This window comes from Cervus canadensis, chromosome 6 (genome assembly GCF_019320065.1).
Source record: "Cervus canadensis isolate Bull #8, Minnesota chromosome 6, ASM1932006v1, whole genome shotgun sequence".
In the NCBI taxonomy this organism is placed as follows: domain Eukaryota; kingdom Metazoa; phylum Chordata; class Mammalia; order Artiodactyla; family Cervidae; genus Cervus; species Cervus canadensis.
In genome coordinates, this window is record NC_057391.1 from 2,769,229 (window position 1) to 2,784,174 (window position 14,946).

The 14,946-nt window shown below is 36.8% G+C and overlaps 1 protein-coding gene across 2 annotated transcripts in view; it reads left to right on the top strand.

The window, feature by feature from the left end:
• Positions 1 to 14,946, top strand: part of KCNN2 (potassium calcium-activated channel subfamily N member 2) — a 514,135-nt gene that overhangs the window by 335,794 nt on the left and 163,395 nt on the right. The gene's annotated exons all lie outside the window — the stretch shown is intronic.

Genomic DNA, 14,946 nt, shown 5'->3' on the forward strand with positions numbered 1-14,946 from the left:
TTTGCTGTGCAAAAAACAATTACTTTAAAAAAAAAAAACAATTACTTTAAATGTCAATGGCCTAAATGCTCTGATTAAAAGGCATAGGATGGCAGATTGAATAAAAAAAAAAAAACTTTAACCTACAATATGCTGCCTATAAGAGACTCACTTCAGGGCAAAAGATACACAGGTTGAAAATGAAGAGAGAGAAAAATACAGTTCGTGTAAATGGAAATGACAAGAAAGTTGGGGTAGCAATACTCATATCAGAAAATAGTAGATTTTAAAACAAAGGCCATACAGAAAGACAAAGTAGGGCATCACACAATGATAACGAGATCAGTACAAGAGGAGGATATTATATTCATTAACATATATTTACCCAATATGTGCTTGCACGCATGCTGTCACTTCAGTCATGTCCAACTCTTTGTGACCCCATGGACTGTAGCCCACCAGGCTCCTCAGTCCATGGGATTCTCCAGGTAAGAACACTGGAGTGAGTTGCCATGCCCTCCTCCAGGGGATCTTCCCAACTGAGGGATCGAACCCAAGTCTCTTACATCTCTTGAATTGACAGGTGGGTTCTTTACCACTAGCACCATCTGGGAAGCCCAATAGAACATGTAATAACAGACATAAAAAAGAGAGAAATTGACAGGAATAATGTTGTGGGAGACTTTAACACATCACTGACATCAACTGACAGATTGTCCAAACAAGAAGTCAGTAAGACACAGATGTCCTAAATGACACAATGGACTAGTTTGACTTAATTGATATCTACAGGATCTTACATCCAAAAAAAAAAAAAAAAAACCTCAGAATATGCATTTTCTTTAATAATGCATCAGATATTCTCTAGGATTGACCACAACTTAGTCACAAAAAAAGTTGAAATGAATTTATGAAAATAGAAATTATGTGAAACATCTTCCTGACCACAGTGGGATGAAACCAGAAATCAATGACAGAAAGAAGGATATAAACAAAACAAACACATGGAGGCTAAGCCACGCGAGCCTGAAAAACGGATCTGTCCCTGATGTGATAGAGGAAGAGACGAGAGAGCGCTTCAGACAAGTGACAAGGAAAATACAGCTACACTAAATCTGTGAGGGGCAGCAAAAGCAATTCTAAGGGGGAAGTTCAAAGCAGTACAGGCTTTCCTCAAGAAACAAGAAAAATCTCAAATAAACAACAAAACCTACCACCTCAAAGAACTAGAAATAGAACAAACAAAACTCATAGTCAGCAGAAGGTATAATAAAGATAAGAGATGAAATAAATATAATAGAGATTTAAAAAATAGAAAATATCAGTAAAACCAAGATAAGATAAACAAAACAAAGAAAAGATAAACAAAACTGATAAACCTCTAGCCAGATTTACTAAGAAAAGAGAGAAAACCCAAATAAGCAAAATAGGAAATCAAAGAGAAGAAATAACTGATACCATAGAAATATAAAAATTCATAAGAAAATACTATGAACATATGCTAACAAACTGGGCAACCTAGAAGAAATGGACAAGTTTCTAGAAACATACAGCCTGCCAAAACTGAGTCAAGAAGAAACAGAGAATTTGGAACAAACTGATCACTAAAAGTGAAATGGAATCTGTTAAAAAAAAAAAAAAATTCCCTGCAAACAAAAGTCCAGGACCAGATGGCTTTACTGGAGAAGTCCACCAAACACATAAAAAATGTACAGCACTCTCTTTCAAGTTACTTTAAAAGATTGAGGAGCAGGGAACGTCCCCAGAGTCATTTTGTGAAGCTACCATCACCCTGCGACCAAAACCAACCAAAGACTACAAAAAAGAGTATTACAAGACAATATCTTTGAATATATGGGCTCCCCTGATAACTCAGTTGGTAAAGAATCCACCTGCAATGCAGGAGATCCCAGTTTGATTTCTGGGTTGGGAAGATCCCCTGGAGAAGGGATAGGCTACCCACTCCAGTATTCTTGGGCTTCCCTGGTGGCTCAGCAGGTGAAGAATCCGCCTGCAATGCGGGAGACCTGGGTTTGTTCCCTGTGTTGGGAAGATCCCTTGGAGCAGGGCATGGCAACCCACTCCAGTATTCTTGCCTAGAGAATCCAATGGACAGAGAAGCCTGGTGGGCTGTAGCCCATAGAATCTCAAAGAGTAGGGAATGACTGAGTAACTAAGTACACAGCACATCTTTGTATATAACTGTAAAAATCTTCAACAAAATATTTGCAAATCAAATTCAGTAATCCATAAAAAAAATCAGATATTATTTGGAAATATTGTATTTGCAATGATTGCAATTTTTAAAAAGGTTATTTACTAATATAATTTGCATGTGGCCTTACTATTTTCAGCTCCCTGAACTATCAGTTTTACCCTTTATATTTTATTTTCTTGAAGACTTTTTTGATTCAAATTTGATATCTTTATTTTCTTGAAAAGCTAACTGGTTGTGTTTTTTTTGCCCATAGCTCTCATTTAGCATGGATTATAGAAAAAAAAATGATTCTTTGTACTTGCTATTTGCATAAAACAAAGGCTGAAGATTTGTAGCTCTATAGAGAACCTCTGTTGTCACATGACTATGACCACCTCCATCTCTCCATCAATCAGTGATAGATGAAATAATTCCAGAGAGTTCAGTAGAATTAACCTTTTATAGCAAAGTTCAGAAAATTGTTATTTTAGTTTGTCTAAAGTCCCCAAAGACCAGTTACCCCATAAGGTAAATACTCAGCTACTTCAGTGGTAAACTGAGCCCAGTCTATGGGTCATCTCTAGTTTTGTTCTAATCTGCATAAAAATCTGCTAGTCAGAATCTGATTCTGACATAGTTTTTGCCCTGATGGTTACAACCATTTCCATTTTGGAAATAGAGAGAAACTTCAACAGAGGCCTAATTAACTCTGGGATGGTAACTTACTATCCTGAGATCATGGACAACCAACACCAAGCATTTAGCAACCTTGATTAAAGACCACAGTGAAGTTTCCTTCCCATGAAGCAAAACAAAGCAAAGCAAAAATTAAGTTCACATCTGAAAATTCAGTAATTCACTAATACAGTAAATAAATAGGACTTCAATTCTCAGATGTTTGTGTAGCCTCTAGGTTTTACTTTTTCCCCCTAGGCAGCAACTTTTTGAGTTTAACTTTAACTAAATATTAATTCAACAAACACTGGACACCTGGCATGAATCTGATGATAATTTAAACAAAGGGAATCATTTGTTGCAATATGGGGGGTGGGCATGTAAGAGACTAGGAAAGGATAGGTTCACATGCTTGAGCTTTATGGACTTATTTTCCTTTCTTTCTTTTTATTGTATTTTAAAGAATATATTCATTGTACAAGATTCACCTGGGAAGCAACACCTAAAAGCTGCCCTTCATCCGCACAGCCACATCTACACCTCAGCACTTACCACTGCAGTCCTGATGGTATCTGTCCTGTGAATCCTATGAATTTATATACATATGGTGTGTGCATGCATGCATGCATGCATGCTCAGTTGTGTCCAACTCCTTGTGACCCCATGGACTGTGGCCCCCCAGGCTCTTCTGCCCATGGAATTTTTCAGGAAATAATACTGGAGTGGGTTGCCATTTCCTCCTCCAGGGGATCTTCCTGATCGGGGGTCTCTTGTGTCTCCTGCATTAGCAGGAGGATTCTTTTACCACTGTGCCACCTGAGAAACCCCAGATAGAAGCATGTAAGTTTTATACATGGGATCATACTGTATGAATTGTTCTGTCATTTGGTTTTATTTAATGATAAGAGTATGGGTGATAATTCTATAGGTCTTATTCATCCTCTACATATAGGACTTATTCATCCTTTTAAGAAAAACTACTATAGGATGCCTTTCATGCATATTTATTTTATTGTTTTGTTTTCCAATAATGTATATCATTGTAAATATATCTTTGTGCACATTTGCAAATATTTCTAAAGAATAGATTTTTACTAGTGGACTTAAGTGAAAAATATTCATTTAACATTTGGCAAATTCTTGTCAAATTGGCTTCAAATAGGCTTTACCAATTTATATGCATATCTATGGTATGTGAAAAAACTGGTGTCTTGCATCCTCACCAATGCATTATACAGCATTAGTCAGTCTAATGGAAGTAAACATTATTTCAATTTGTATTTCCTTGATTTTTCAAAGGTCATTTTTGCTTTCTTGGACCATTAAAACTTCATCTTCTTTGAATTGCTTGTTCATGTCCTTTGTGTTAGTTCTCTACTCAGTTCTTTATTTTTTCTCATATCAAATTCTTAAACCTTTTAAAACACAATATTTCTTGATATTAAAATCTTTTGTCTGTTAAATATGACATTCCTCTTTTTTTTTGGTTTTGGTCTCTATGGATGTCTTGTAATGCTATAAGATCAAATCAGGAAAACTTTACGGCTGTTTAGTTTAGTCAGTTTTAGGAAAGCCTTTTTCATGTTATGATCATAAACTATATTTCCTTTATTTTCTTCTACACTTCTGTAGTTTTGCTTCTTAAATCAAGTGAGCTGTGTTTTTAAAGATTAGTTATGTCAACTACATAAAGAAAGCTTAGAAAGCTTTTCTAAATGTTTGAGGCAAGTGTCTTTGTTTTTAAAAATCAAGCAAGAAACAGAGTCTCTTGTCTTTTAACTTCCTAAGGACATCCTCTGTGTCATATCCATTACTACATTCAAATGTGAACTCGTGTTCCCTCTTCTTGTTTATTTCCTCTTCCAATCTGCTGGGAATCGAGGCTTCTCTAGTTAGTCACCTGAAAACTTCATCCTTCGCACATTTTCTGACCTGCCCTGAAGACTGTGAAACCGTGATCCTCCTTAAACCTGCTATAATGAAGACTGCTTCCTAGGAAAACTGACAGGAGTCCCTTCAGGAGAAAAATGAGAAAAACAGAAAACAAATCATAAGGGCCTCCCAAAGACTATAAATCTAAGACATACAAACGTAAGATATTTTCTTTGCTCCTTGTTAAAGAAAGGGACAAAAGTTAAGCAAAAAGCCCTTCCTTGCCCCCATATCTTGGTAAATCCAACCAAAACTGACTTCTCTACCCCTTCCCCTGAGTGAAGATCTAATAAAAAGGGTCAACACTCTGGCCTGCTAAGGTAGCAAGCGGTACCCCTACAATTTTCTCAGAATTACTTGCTGGTAAAATTCAGTTTTAAAATTGTTTTTCTTTTCTTTGCTGTTTTCCACAATCCTGATCTTGGGATAAGCAAAATGCTAACATCTATAACAGGAAATATGAAAGAACTCTATCTTGGAACTCTGCTTAATAACCTAGAAAAATCTTTTAGAGTAATCTTCTTTCAATGGATTAGTACACTTCAAGAACAAAGTGTTCTGTTTTCTACATCTTTTTTTCCATTATCTATGAGACCACTGAAAAAAAGTATTAAAAAAACTGTTTTAGTGAAGTATTTAATAAACTTAAACATAAACATGACCTTTATCTTGGCTATAGATAAAAACAAAAAACTCCACACAAATTAGTTCTTCATGTAAGAATGGAAAATGGGAATTTTTAATTCCCCTGATTTAATAACCAGTTCTGAGCCCCCCAGACAACCTCCTAGACAACAATGTGACAGCTCTGAACACTGGTTTGGCTTTCATTAAGAGGGCCTCTGACTCCCCTGGTCTCTTTTGAAGTGAGCATTGAAGTCAGTCTGATCCTGGTGTTACAGTCACTTGTCAATATCAGATGAGACCTCTGCCACCTACACAGTGCCTGCCTTGTGCTATGTTCTCCTGACTGCTGAGTCCTTTAAGACATTTGCTTCAAACAGCTGGACCACGTGCTGTTGGTTGGGTGCAGAGTGCACTTTTGTTGCCAACCCTCTCAACCGAGAGTGTATAACTTCCCAAATTGCTGCAGCTAACCTCTTTAAAAAGACTTTATTTCCAATATTCTGGGAGGTGGGTCATAGAGGATCCTGCTGTGATTTATGTTGGAGAGTGTTTGGCCTATGTTCTCCTCTAGGAGTTTTATAGTTTCTGGTCTTACATTTAGATCTTTTATCCATTTTGAGTTTATTTTTGTGTATGGTGCTAGAAAGTGTTCTAAATTTTTGGTAGAATTCAACAGGTGCACTGGGAAGACCCAGAGGGATCCGGTGGAGAGGGAGGTGGGAGGGGGGAATGGGATGGGGAACACATGTAAATCCATGGCTGATTCATGTCAATGTATGACAAAAACCACTACAATATTGTAAAGTAATTAGCCTCCAACTAATAAAAATAAATGAAAAAAAAAGAAAGTGTTCTAGTTTCATTCTTTGAAAAGTGGTTGACCAGTTTTCCCAGCACCACTTGTTAAAGAGATTGTCTTTTTTTCTCTTGTATATTCTTGCCTCCTTTGTCGAAGATAAGGTGTCCTTAGGTACATGGATTTATCTCTGGGCTTTCTATTCTGTTCCATTGATCTATGTTTCTGTCTTTGTGCCAGTACCATACTGTCTTGATGACTGTGGCTTTGTAGTAGAGTCTGAGTCAGGCAGGTTGATTCCTCCACTTCCATTCTTCTTTCTCAAGATTACTTTGGCTATTCGAGGGTTTTTTGTATTTCCATACAAAATTGTTGAAATTATTTGTTCTAGTTCTGTGAAGAAAATACCGTTGGTACTTGATAGGGATTGCATTGAATCCTAAGATTGCTTTGGGTAGTATGCTCATTTTGACAATATTGATTCTTCCAATCCATGAACATGGTATATTTCTCCATCTATTTGTGTCTTCTTTGATTTCTTTCATCAGTGTTTTATAGTTTTCTATGTATAGGTCTTTTATTTCTTTAGGTAGATATACTCCTAAGTATTTTATTCTTTTTGTTGCAATGGTGAATGGTATTGTTTCCTTAATTACTCTTTCTGTTTTCTCATTGTTCGTGTATTGGAATGAATATTGGAAATAAAAGCAAAAAATAAACAAATGGGACCTAATTAAACTTAAAAGCTTTTTCACAACAAAGGAAACTATAAGCAAGGTGAAAAGACAGTCTTCAGAATGGGAGAAAATAATAGCAAATGAAGAAACAGACAAAGGATTAATCTAAAAAATATACAAGCAACTCCTGCAGCTCAATTCCAGAAAAATAAATGATCCAATCAAAAAATGGGCCAAAGATCTAAACAGACATTTCTCCAAAGACGACATACAGATGGCTAACAAACACATGAAGAGATGCTCAACATCACTCATTATCAGAGAAATGCAAATCAAAACCTCAATGAGGTACCATTACACGCCAGTCAGGATGGCTGCTATCCAAAAGTCTACAAGCAATAAATGCTGGAGAGGGTATGGAGAAAAGGGAATCCTCTTACACTGTTGGTAGGAATGCAAACTAGTACAACCACTATGGAGAACAGTGTGGAGATTCCTTAAAAAACTGGAAATAGAACTGCCATATGACCCAGCAATCCAACTCCTGGGCATACACACTGAGGAAACCAGATCTGAAAGAGACACATGCAACCCAATGTTCATCACAGCACTGTTTATAATAGCCAGGACATGAAGCAACCTAGATGCCCATCAGCAGACAAATGGATAAGGAAGCCATGGTACATATACACCATGGAATATTACTCAGCCATTAAAAAGAATTCATTTGATTCAGTTCTAATGAGATGGATGAAACTGGAGCCCATTATACAGAGTGAAGTAAGCTAGAAAGATAAAGAACATTACAGCATACTAACACATATATATGGAATTTAAAAAGATGGTAATGATAACCCTATATGCAAAACAGAAAAAGAGACACAGATATACAGAACAGACTTTTGGACTCTGCGGGAGAAGGCAAGGGTGGGATGCTCTGAGAGAACAGCATTGAAACAAGTATACTATCAAGGGTGAAACAGACCACCAGCCCAGGTTGGATGCATGAGACAAGTGCTCAGGGCTGGTTCACTGGGAAGACCCAAAGGGATGGGATGGAGAGGGAGGCAGGAGGGGGGATCGGGATGGGGAACACATGTAAATCCATGGCTGATTCATGTCAATTTATGGCAAAAACCACTACAATATTGTAAAGTAATTAGCCTCCAACTAATAAAAATAAATGGAAAAAAACAATAAAAAAATTTTAAAAAAGACTTTAGTCTCACCATACGGTATTTGAACTACTTAAAGGGGATGGAGCTGACATATCATAGAGAACTTAATTAGTGGTCACAAGTGACCATTATGACTTATCTTCAAAACACTTTATTCTTAGTTCCTTTTCATTGTCTGTTAGAATCATGATAATGGTGATTTTTAATTATAGAATTCAGTACAAAATATAACTGATTTTTACTCATATCTAAGTAAGAGAAATTTACATTCCACAATTAAAACTTCCTCAGCTCATTTTTTAATTGAAATTCTTCTTGGATATTTACTGAATCATGATACTGTTAGGATTTAAAAGCCATTTAGATAGAGTCTCAAAGAAGAAAGTCTGGAATCCTCAAATTCCTTAAAATGCATGGATAATATTCTTGCCTGGGAAATCCCATGAACAGAGCCTGGGGTCACAAGAGTTGGACACAACTTAGCGACTGAAATACCACAATAGTAACTCATGCTACTTAGGAAAACTTATTCCTGCCTCAGCACTATTCCTTTTAAACTGATACTTTCATTTTAGCATTCAGTTATGTTTGGGACTTTCTCTCATCAGTTTTTAACAACTTTCTTGATATATAATTCACATAGTATATAAGTCACCCATTCCAAGTGTACAAATTAATGATTTTTAGTATATTCATGGAGTTATGTGACTAGTACCATGCTATGCTATGCTATGCTAAGTCTGTTCAGTTGTGTCCAACTCTTTGCAACCCAATGGACTGTAGCCCGCCAGGCTCGTCCATGGGAGGAGGAGAGAGGCTGGAGTTTCAGCTTCAACTTCCATGGGAGGAGGAGACTCCCTCCATGGGATTCTCCAGGCAAGAATACTAGAGTGGATTGCCATTCCCTTCTCCAGGGCCCTTCTCCAGGGTGACTCCCCGACTCAGGATCAAACCCAAGTTTCTTACATCTCCTGCATTCTTTATCGCTAGCACCACCTTAAAATATTTTTATCACCTCAGTAAGAAACACTTTGGAGAAGGCAATGGCACCCCACTGCAGTACTTTTGTCTGGAAAATCCCATGGACAGAGGAGCCTGGTAGGCTGCAGTCCATGGGGTCGCGAAGAGTCGGACATGACTGAGTGGCTTCACTTTCACTTTTCACTTTCATGCATTGGAGAAGGAAATGGCAACCCACTCCAGTGTTCTTGCCTGGAGAATCCCAGGGATGGGGGAGCCTGGTGGGCTGCTATCTTTGGGGCCACACAGAGTCGGACATGACTGAAGCGACTTAGCAGCAGCAGCAGCAAGAAAACACTTTACTCATTAATGAATCCCCATTTCTGCTGCCTCCTCACCTCCAGCATAAGATAACCACTAACATAACTTTTTGTTTATAGATTTGCTTATACTGGACATTTCCTATGGATAGAATCACACATGTTGCTTTTGTGACTGACTTTCCTTCACATTCTTCAAGGTTCCCCCTTGTTGTAGCATTTATCACTGCTTCACTGCTTTTCACTGATGAGTAATAGTCCATTTAAAAAATATGCCATATTTTATTTATACACTTACCAGCTGATAGATGTTTGAATTCTTTCCAGTTTTTAGCTATTTAAATAATGCTGCTGTAAACATTCATGTGCAAGTTTTTGTGTAGATATATATTTTCATTTCTCTAGACTATGTACCTAGGAGTAGAATTGCTGGATAATATACTAGTTTTAGAATTAATATTTTAAGGCACTTCTAAATGTTTTCCAAAGCTGTTTGTATCCCTTTGCATTCCCACCAACAATGTATGAGTGTTCAAATTTCACCATGTCCTCTCCAACACTTGTTATTGATTGTCTTTCTGATTAAAGACATCGTAGGGGTTATGAAGTGGTATTATAGTTTTGATTGACATTTTCCTAGTGGCTAATGATGTTTTGTGCATTTATTTTCATGTGCTTATTTGTCAGTATTATAGCTTCTTTTAGAAACATCTATTCAGAGACTTTGCCTTTGGGTTATTTATTCTTTTCATTATCAAGTTTAAAGAGTTCTTTATATTTTGGGTGCAAGTCGCTTTTCACATCTATGACTTGCAAATATTTTCTCTCAATGGCAGAAAGCAAAGCAGAACTAAAGAGTCTGTTGATGAGGGTGAAGGAGAAGAGTGAAAGAGCCGGCTTAAAACTAAAAAAAAAAAAAAAAGAAAAAGAAAAACTAAGATCATGGGCATCCGGCCCCAGTACTTCATGGCAAATAGAAGGGTAAAAGGTGGAAGAAGTGGCAGGTTTCCTCTTATTGTGCTCTAAAATCACTGTGGATCATGACTGCAGCCTTGAAATAAGAAGACAATTGTTTCTTGGCAGGAAAGCTATGCCATACCTAGACAGTGTACTGAAAGCAGAGACATTATTCTGCTGACAAAGGTCCATATAGTCAAGGCTATGGTTTTCCCAGTGGTCACATATGGGTGTGAGCACTGGACCATAAAGAAGGCAGAATGATGAAGAATTGATGCTTTCGAACTGTGATCTGGAGAAGACTCCTGAAAGTCCATTAGACAGCAAGGAGATCAAACCAGTCAATCTTCAGGGAAATCAACCCTGTATGCTCATTGGAAGGACTGATGCTGAACCTGAAGCTCCAGTATTTTGGTCATCTGATGCAAAGAACTGACTCATTGGAAAAAGTCTGTAATGCTGGGAAAGATTGAGGGCAGAAGGAGAAGAGAGTGTCAGAGGATGATTTGGCTGGATGGTATCACTGATGCAATGGACATGAACTTGGGCAAACTTCGGGAGATCGTGAGGGACAGGGAGGCCTGGCGTGCTGCCATCCATGGGGTTGCAAGGAGTCAGACACAAGTGAGCGACTGAACTGAACTGACATTCAATTTGATTGGATTTTGTTGAGAATTTTGCATGTGTTCATAACTAATATCAGTCTTTAGATTTCTTTTCTTGTGATGTCTGTAAGTTCAATAATCTTTTTTTTTCTTGTCAGTTCAAATCTGTTGAGCCCCTCCAGTGAATTCTTTGTTTTGCTTATTGTACTCTTCAACTCCAGAATTTCCATTTTATTCTTTTGAATAATTTATATCTCTTTATTGGCATTTGCTGTTTGATGAGTCATTCCCATCATACCTCCCTTTAGCTATTCTTTAATTATGATACAGCACTGGGCTTGTGAACTATGCTTGTTCAGTTCATTTGTCAACAGAGTTTTTTGAAATATTGAGACAGGGATGATCGCTTCCCTCTAAATAACATGGTTGTGTATATGAAACCTAGAACTGCTACAGCCATTTTACCTACCATAAGGTAAATTAGTTTGACCAATATATATGGAAGAGAACAATGACATGAAAATACCTGAGGAAAGTTGCTGGAACCCTGATGAAGTTTTAACCTCTGAAACAAACAGAACTGGAGTATCCCGTAATTATGGTATTTTCAGTCAATTTTCTGTCAATTCAAGAAATTGACAGAAGAACTGAGAGCCAGTCCTGCTGGATCCCTGCAGGACTGCAGACAAGTTCCTCCAAGCCACAGGGCAAGGAGCTTGAGCCTCCTTCTTCTCCCTTATTATGTAAAAGACAAAATGGAATCTGTTAGGCGAGTAAGTAGTCTTCACTGGCCTTCAGTCTTTACTGTGAATGTTGCCAAAAATGAGAAATGCTGAGGCTGCCAGCAAAGTCAGCAGAATTGTGTCTGAAGACACTAGGATCTGTATTTTTTAATATTTTTTAATTGGGCACCTTGGACCTGCATACATACAGCACTGCGGTTTTATACAGCCTTGTATTAGAGCCTCATGAATTATTCTGTTGATCAAATGAAGTTAACAAAATGTCAGTAGTTGAGAATCTCAGAATCCCAGTCAAGCCAGGGAGGACATGTCCATGCGGTCGTTAAAAGACAGTGAATGGTAACAACAAGCTCTGCTCTCTGCTCCTTGACTTTTGGTGGGGTGCCAGCCAGTGTGAGCAGATAGAGTCAAGAAGTCATCCTTCTACTCTGCAGGAAAGGCTACAAGAGTGTTAACCAGACTCACCAGACAGACTCAGAGAGACTGTATTTGGGGGCTAGCTTTTTCCTGCTACTCAGTAACTGCATGATCTGGGGTAGCCCAGGTGCCACATTTCAGGATTATCCTTATCTGTAAAGCAGAAATTATCATAAAAATTGCCTTGCCTTGGGGTAAGGGTGCTTGAGAGATGAAAATAAAATAACACATGCGAAACTGCTTTATAAACTAGAATGTGCTATTCAATAAGTCTTTTTTATGACTTGGTAGCTCAAATATGTGTTTCTAGCTGCCCAGGTATATTTGTTTGTATAATCCATAGTCTATTTTTAAAAGACTTATCACAGCCAATAATTTCAACCTTTTCACCTATTTAATTATGTAACATCAATTATACTAGCAAAACTAGTATAGATTCTATCTTTTTTTTTCCCTGCACAACTGAGACTTTTATAGATATGGTGATTAGCTGAGACATGGTAGGAAGCAAGGATGAGAGTAAAACAAATTTGGAAATGTTAAAATGTTAATGAATAAATCCTAACAGTATATTTAATCTCTGAATAATAGTGGTATTACTAAAAATTAACAAGACTATCATCAATAAGCTCATTCAGGTCTTGATACTTTCTAGTAATAATGTGGGAGCATAAAGAATACAATACATGAAGATATTTTACTGTTTTCTTCAAATGTACGTTTCTTATGACTTGAGAACAATATATGGTTTAAAAATACGTGTTTTTTAGTGAAATGTGTCAGGAAACAAAGAATTGTTGTTGTGCTGAGAGAACAACTCTGATATTTTCCCAAGTCCCCATTTGCATCAAATGCTAAGCAAACTAAGTTCAAAGAGGCTGTGTCTTGTTACAACTTCTGTGGTTGGCACCATCAAATAATTTACTCACCCGGGCAAAGACAAAGAAAAATCTCAGAAAAACGCTTACTTTGTAGGTCGAAGAATCTCTCAGAACGCTGTGTGGCAAACAGATGCCCTGGTGCCTGCATCCGCTGTTCTGACAGCCTTTTCCAATAGACAAGAAACATCGAAATTCAAGAGTCCTGCTTTTTATAAGAAGCAGAGATAGCACAGACTGGTGATTCCTGTGAAAAAGAGAATTAAAGACAAAAACAAAACTGTTGGCATAATATAAATCTGCATAAAGTAAAGGATTAAGTGCAAACGACCTGAAGCTTTTTCCCAAGCCCCCATGGGCTGGGAAAATCATCCTTCTGAGACCGTTATTAAGTGTTTGTGGAGTGCTTTGGGAGTATTATTATATGTGTCTGTTCACCAGCTTGAAATACAACAAATAAGAAAAAGCAATCTTTCTAACCCATAAGGTTAAAAAAAAACAGGTAATTTTTATAAGAACATGACACTAGAAAATAAAGGGCATTTAAATGATAGGATTTGAAATGTATTTTGTGGATGAGTATGACCTCTGGTGTTAAACTAGAGAAATTTCCAGCACTTATGCATCTTAATGACAGAAAGAGAAGCAAATGTAACTTTCCAAGAGCTTATTATTGGAGGTTGCAAGCCCTTGTATTGTGACCTTGCTTTCAACCTCTTTTTATTTCCTCCCTCTCTCTTTCCCTCCTCACTCTCACAAATAAAAATGAGTATTTACTATGTGTGAGCTACTGCCCATGTGAAAGAATATTATCTTTGTTGCTCTGACTACTTAACTTTACATGGTACATCTATAATCCCATATAGGAAGAAAAATAGCAAAATGATGGTAAGCTATATGAAAAGTTTACATATAAACTTGAAATCAGTTTGTTAATTTTACAAAGAAGAGGTTGATGAAAAGAACTCCTTAAATGTGCCCCTGTTATAACCCAATAGTTTAAAATGTCCTAAACAATAATGTTATGAGGATTCAGACTAAAACAGAAACTTATTGTGAGATCTTGTCATTTTTCATCATCATACTAATAGTGGATTATCATACTCTCCAAATACAGACGTTTATTACCAAGAAGAATTTTTGAGTGTGTGTGATAGATGATTCCTTGAAACAGAAAGATGATAAATATCTGACTGACTCTTGCTTTTGTCTCTCTCCAATCACAGTGGGTTTTGTGTTATTTCATGAGCTTCTGCAAGGTACTAAGTGGAAGCACTGATAATTTGAGTTTTGTTATTCTTACGGTTCCTCACGTTATGTGCGAAATCTCCATTTCTTTCTTACCTTGTGCATCCCAGCCCTCCTTAAATCTCAAGAGTCTTTGTTTCTACCTGATTAAAGGGACTGCACCTAATCTTGTACTAGACAAAATATACAATATTTATTTCCTTGTTATTTTGTTTGCAGAACTTATTTGAAGCTTTGAATTTGCTATTTGAGAAAGTCAGTTTGACAACAAAAGATGCAGATATTGCTTTTTTTTTGGCAGTCATTTTAAAATCAACATTTTAATAACTCTAGAACCTTATATCTAAATCTATAACAGTTTAGTGTAGTAACAATTATTATATTTGGAGAGGGTATTGATGTAGTCTTTCATTTAAATTTACAAAAGGCTAACGAGAATATTAATTTGCCATGATAAATATATTTGATGTATTTAGATTTGGAAGGATGAATCAAACTTTTTCAATAAATCAGCTATGTGTAACAACTAGAAGGAGGTCATACAATTCATTACAAAGTGAAAATAAATATATTATGAATTTTGTGCTTGAGTTGAATTTTACTTCACACCAGAAGGTGAAAAAATTTTAATTTGGAAGCTTTTGTTGTAATTTCAAATTACTCATTAGAATTGGTTTTAGAAGTCATGCTCACCACACAATTCATGCAGATCTACCCAAAGATTCTATGAGCTTAATAATTCTAAATGTGTTATTGA